The following is a 6407-nucleotide window of genomic DNA, read 5'->3' on the forward strand; positions in this document are numbered from 1 at the left end:
GTTCGGATCCCGGGCGCGCACCGATGCACCGCTTCTCCGGCCATGCTGAGGCCGTGTCCCACGTACAGCAACTAGAAGGATGTGCATCTATGACATACAACTATCTACTGGGGCTTTGGGGGGAAAAATAAATAAATAAAATCTTAAAAAAAAAAGGAGTACAGTACAATCTATCTTGACAGGAACTGATTTGGACAAACTAGCTGAGTAATGTTCTCAAGCACATATGAGGGCCCTCCTGGTCCCCAGATTCTGAGATGATTTGTCTCCCAAGCCTTCCCCTTAATAAAACAGATATACTTTCCAGATATCTAATCCCCTAATAGTGGGGACACTGTTCCTAAAGCTTCCTCAAGTAGCCCCCTTCACTCTTCTAGTTGCCTGATTGACATTAACCAAATCGTCCTGGTTCTTGTGGTCATGAGCAGCCCATGCTCTTTCCCCTGCAGAGCAGGTACGTTCAGTCACACTCTTAGCCTAGACATACCTTGGGCAACAATGGATTTGAGGTCACAAAGACTTCCAGTTACTGAACCACAATTAGCTGTGCATTATCTTTCTCCACAGATTTGTTACCCAATGCATTTCTAATACGAGCCCAGAAGAGTGGCCTCTCATGGGCACTGTATGGCCAAGTGATAAATGTCTGCCTGTTCACAAGTTTCCTGAGTTGGTGGTAGCTGGATAACTTATAGTTTGGGATCTCTTCCAGGAAGATCAAGATGATAACATTCTCATGCTCATAGAACATCTTGCTGCTGGCCAGCTGTACTTTTAGCTGGCACCATTCACTGTGCACGTAGTGGTTACTGACCACACACGAAGTTTTCCAGCTGGTGTGGATGGCATTCTGGATGTTCTCAAAGTTCAAAGTCCTGGTGGTGAAGACAGAGCTTAAAGGTAGGCTGGCCACCTTTTTCTAGGGCTGGAACAAGCTCTTCATCTACCCATTGCTAATCAGTGACAGTGAAAGAGACAAAGCCATCACAGACGAACTCCTTCTCTGTCCTATGCCACTTGGCCAGGTACCAGGTTGGAAATATGTACAGCCCGTACCATAGAAATGAAGTTATCTTGGCACTGAACCAAGAGAAGACCATAGTTGTAAGGACCAGACTTAAGGAACAGAAGAATTAAACCTTTCCCTGGTCAAAATTACACATAGCATCATCGAAATCTATCAACAAACTCCGGGTATTGGCTGCTGACAGGGGTAGCACCGGAGGTAGGGGATATGGACATTTGCTGTGTTTATTGACCAGTTCTTTTTTTTTTTTTTAATAATTTTATTTATTTATTTTTTTCCCCCAAAGCCACAGTAGATAGTTGTATGTCATTGCTGCACATCCCTCTAGTTGCTGTATGTGGGACACGGCCCCAGCATGCCCGGAGAAGCGGTGCGTCGGTGCGCGCCTGGGATCCGAACCCGGGCCGCCAGCAGCAGAGCACGCACACTTAACCGCTAAGCCATGGGGCCGGCCCTATTGACCGGTTCTTAAACCACACATTGTCACAGTTGCACTGAAGTTTGTTCCCATAGAGATTGAAGTACATCAGAGACTTCAGATTCTCCAGATGACTTTGATTAATGACTTTTAGGTTGTTGAATCTTAAAGAGAAGACCTGAAGGCTTTCTAAACCAGAGAACATGCCAGGAGTCAGTGACTCTAAGTTCTTGTTTTCCAGGCACAGCATTTTTAGTCTTTTGAGTTTTTGGAATAAGGAAATATTTAAATAGATATTTTGGCCTCCAGCTTTTGTTCCTGAGATATCTAACTTCGTGAGATTAGTCAGGGAGTCAAATTGGAGGTGGTCCAGGAATACAATGGGATTTTTTTCCTAGGAGTAGCTCCTGCATGCCATTCAGTCCTTAGAAGAAGTTGGTTGGTACAACCTGAATCCCATGTATTTGTCCTTCTAGGTTGAGTTGTTTCAAAGACTTGAGGTTCATAAATGGAGGAAATAGCAACGTCCTAGTGGTTTCATATGTAATTTTATTAAAACTGAGATTCAAAACTTCTAGATTCTCAAGGCCCAGGAAAAGCCTTGCCTGAAAACTTGACAAGATATTGTATGCCAGGTCAAATCTATAAAGGTAAGTGAGGCCAGAAAATGCATTCTCTATAGCTTTCAGGCAGTTCTGGGAGACAATCAGAACTTGGAGCTTCTTCAGAAACTGAAAGGTTCGGTGCTTCAGAGTCTGAATATTGTCTCCAAGGTCTAAACTCTTTAAACTTGGAAATTGAGCAAAGGAATATTTGTCAATTTTCACTATCTAGCACCCAGCCAAGTTGAGTTCCTTCAATAAATACTGCCCATAGAAGGCTATATTATTGAGTTCTGTGATGAGAGATTGTAGGTACCTCTAGGGTGAAAATGCAAAATCTGGAAATCTTTTAAATCTGTTGTGGCTGTCAAGTTCTGGATGGCACTCCAGGTCTTGTTGCTGACAAAGGAAAGTTGACATTTGTTTAGATTCAGCCTTTGGAGGCTGGGCATAGTATCAAACTCACTGTGACTGAGGTGAACCAGATCATTGCTTTGGCTCAAGTCAAGGGACAAAAGCCTGGTACAATTGGCAAGGCACTTTATGCCCCCTGCATCAGTGGCATTTTTCTGAAACACCAAAGCCTCTAATATGGGTAAGTTTCTGATGAGGTGACACACTGTTTTCAAGTTTAAGTGACCACCTCTAAACTTCTAGTTACTGAGGTCCATTTACGTTAGATTCTATAGCTGTTTGTCTGGAAGCATCTCTTGTTTCACCAGTATTCCATTCAGATTCAAGCTCCTCAGTTGGGGCAGAGTTTCCAGATCCACATTCTGGATGATTCAATGGCTATTCTGAGACACATCCAGAGTGGTCAGATTAGGCAGAGAAATTTAATTCCATTAGTTTGTTCCCCTGCAGTCTCAGGTGGGTCAGGGAGGCCAATGACCTGGGGCTGTGGTCCAATGAGATGATGCTATTGTTAGCAAGATCAAGGTATTCCAGGTGCGGAAGATGCTGTACTGCTTCAAGGATATTGGAAAAACCGGTAATAAAGTTTTGATATAAGCTTAAATATTTCGATTTGACAAGAGGGACAAAGGCATTTTTGTGATTTTGGGTAATTTGATTGTGGCTCAAGAGCAAAGTCTCCAAGTTGTGCAGGCCCTCAAAGGAGTTGTTCACACTTTGAATCTTATTTTCTACTAAATTCAAAAGGGTCAGGTTTTCAAGTGCCCAAAAGGCCCTCTCATCTATCTTCCAAATGGAATTCTACTCCAGTTACAAGTCCACCAGAGCAGACAAATTAGTGAAAAAATAAGGAGGAAAGACCTGAATTTGGTTCTGTGTCAGGTTGAGGTGAGTAGTGTATCCAGGGATGTCCTGAATGGCGTCTGTAAAGTTGGTCATCTTCTTCCAAATGCAGAACACGTGGTGAATGTCCAAATCAGACTGTGTACATTTACTGAACCCATATGTCTCTGCCCTAGACAGCAGAAAAAGCCCAATTAAAATAAGCCAAAGCTGTTGAAGAGGCAGGAGGTTCTCTAAGCCCATCTTGTCAGCCCCAGGCCTCAGTTACTATTAGAAAAAAATCCCTTGACATGTGCGATGCTCACTTTCTTTATTGATGTCATAATAGTTTATAACATTGTGAAATTTTAGTTGTACATTATTGTTTCTCAGTTACCATATACATGTGCCCCTTCACCCCTTGTGCCCACCCCCCAACCCCCTTCCCCCTGGTAACCACCAAACTGTTCTCTCTGTCAGTGTGTTAGTTTATCTTCCACATGTGAGTGAAATCATATGGTATCTGTCTTTCTCTGTCTGGCTTATTTCGCTTAACATAATGCCCTCCAAGTCCATCCATGTTGTTGCAAATGGGACGATTTTGTCTTCTTTTACAGCTGAGTAGTATTCCATTGTATATATATACCACATCTTCTTTATCCACTCATCAGTCAAGGGACACTTGGGTTGCTTCCACTTCTTGGCTATAGTGAATAATGCTGCGATGAACATAGAGGTGCATAAGCCTCTTTGGATTGTTGATTTCATGTTCTTTGGATAAATACCAAGTAGTGGGATAGCTGGATCATAAACCATTTCTATTTTTAATATTTTGAAGAATCTCCATACTGTTTTCCATAGAGGCTTCACCAGTTTGCATTCCCACCAGCAGTGAAACAGGGTTCCCATTTCTACACAATGTCTCCAACATTTGTTGTTTTTTGACTTGGTGAATATAGCCATTCTAATAGATGTAAGGTCATATCTCATTGTAGTTTTGATTTGCATTTCCCGATGATTAGTGATATTGAATATCTTTTCATGTGCCTATTGGCCATCTGTATATATTCCTTGGAAAGAGGTCTGTTCATATCCTCTGCCCATTTTTTGATCGGGTTGTTTGTTTTTTTTGTTGTTCAGTTGTGTGAGTTCTTTATATATTATGGATATATGATTTGTATATATGATTTGCAAATATTTTCTGCCAGCTTGTAGGTTTTTTCATTTTGATCCTGGTTTCATTTGCCTTGCAGAAACTCTTTAGTCTGATGAAGTTCCACTTGTTTATTTTTTCTTTTGTTTCCCTTGTCTGGGTAGACATGGAATTCAAAAATATCCCTCTATGACTGACGTCAAAGAGTGTACTGCCTATATTTTCTTCTAGGATTTTTATAGTTTCGGGTCTTAGCTTCAAGTCTTTGATCCATTTTGAGTTAATTTTTGTGAATGGTGAAAGAAGATGGTCTACTTTCATTCTTTTGCATGTGGCTGTCCAGTTTTCCCAGCACCACTTATTGAAGAGACTTTCCTTTCTCCATGGTATGTTCTTAGCTCCTTTGTCGAAGATTAGCTGTCCATAAATATGTGGTCTTATTTCTGAGCTTTCAATTCTGTTCCATTGATCTATGTGTCTGTTTTTGTACCAGTACCATGCTGTTTTAGTTATTATAACTTTGTAGTATATTTTGATGTCAGGGATTGTGATGCCTCCAGCTTTGTTCTTTTTTATCAGGATTGCTTTAGCTATTCAGGGTCTTTTGTTGCCGCATATGAATTTTAGTATTCTTTGTTCCGTTTCCGTGAAGAATGTCATTGGGATTCTGATTGGGATTGCATTGAATCTGTAAATTGCTTTAGGTAGTATGGACATTTTAACTATATTTATTCTTCCAATCTACGTGCATGGGACAGCTTTCCATTTCTTTATGTCTTCATTGATTTCTTCCACTGGTGTCTTATAGTTTTCATTGTATACATCTCTCACCTCCTTGGTTAAATTTATTCCTAGGTATTTTATTCTTTTTGTCGTGATTGTAAATGGGATTGTATTCTTGAGTTTTCTTTCTGTTAGTTCGTTATCTGAGTATAGAAATGCGACTGATTTTTGTAAGTTGATTTTGTACCCTGCAACTTTGCTGTAGTTGTTGATTATTTCTAATAGTTTTCTGGTGGATTCTTTAGGGTTTTCTATATATAAAATCATGTCGTTTGCAAACAGCACGAGTTTCACTTCTTCATTGCCAATTTGGGTACCTTTTATTCCTTTTTCCTGCCTAATTTCTCTGGCTAAAACCTCCAGTACTATGTTGAATAAGAGTGGCGAGAGTGGGCACCCTTCTCTTGTTCCTGTTCTCAGAGGAATGGCTTTCAGTTTTTCCCCATTGAGTATGACATTGGCTGTGGGTTTGTCATATATGGCCTTTATCATGTTGAGATACTTTCCTTCTATACACATTTTGTTGAGAGTTTTTATCATAAATGGATGTTGAATCTGGCCAAATGCTTTCTCAGCGTCTATTGAGATGATCTTGTGGTTTTTATTCCTCATTTTGTTAAAGTGGTGTGTCACATTGATTGATTTGTGGATGTGGAACCATCCCTGCGTCCCTGGAATAAATCCCGCTTAATCATGGTGTATGATCCTTTTGATGTATTGCTGTATTCAGTTTGCCAATATTTTGATGAGGATTTTTGCAACTATGTTCATCAGCAATATTGGCCTGTAATTTTCCTTCTTTGTGTTGTCCTTGTCTGATTTTGGTAGTGTTAGGAAGTGTTCCATCTTCCTCTAGTTTTTGGAATAGTTTGACAAGGGTAGGTATTAAATCTTCTTTGAATGTTTAGCAAAATTCTCTACAGAAGCCATCTGGTCCTGGACTTTTATTTTTGGGGAGGTTTTTGATTACTGTTTCAATCTCTTTCCTTGTTATTGGTCTATTCAGGTTCTCTATTTCTTCTTGATTCAGTTTTGGGAGGTTGTATGAGTCTAAAAATTTATCCATTTCCTCTAGATTTTCCAATTTGTTGGCATATGGTTTTTCATAGTATTTTCATAATCCTTTGTATTTCTGTGGTCTCCACAGTAATTTCTCCTCTTTCATTTCTAATTTTATTTATTTGAGCC

General features: G+C 40.1%; 1 pseudogene; it reads right to left on the bottom strand.

Annotated features, from left to right (window-relative positions):
• Nucleotides 1-241: 241 nt before the first annotated feature.
• Nucleotides 242-3547, bottom strand: LOC147911878 (toll-like receptor 13; annotated as a pseudogene).
• Nucleotides 3548-6407: the final 2860 nt, after the last annotated feature.

The sequence above is a fragment of the Ceratotherium simum genome, chromosome X (genome assembly GCF_057802395.1).
Source record: "Ceratotherium simum simum isolate JZ-2026a chromosome X, ASM5780239v1, whole genome shotgun sequence".
In the NCBI taxonomy this organism is placed as follows: domain Eukaryota; kingdom Metazoa; phylum Chordata; class Mammalia; order Perissodactyla; family Rhinocerotidae; genus Ceratotherium; species Ceratotherium simum.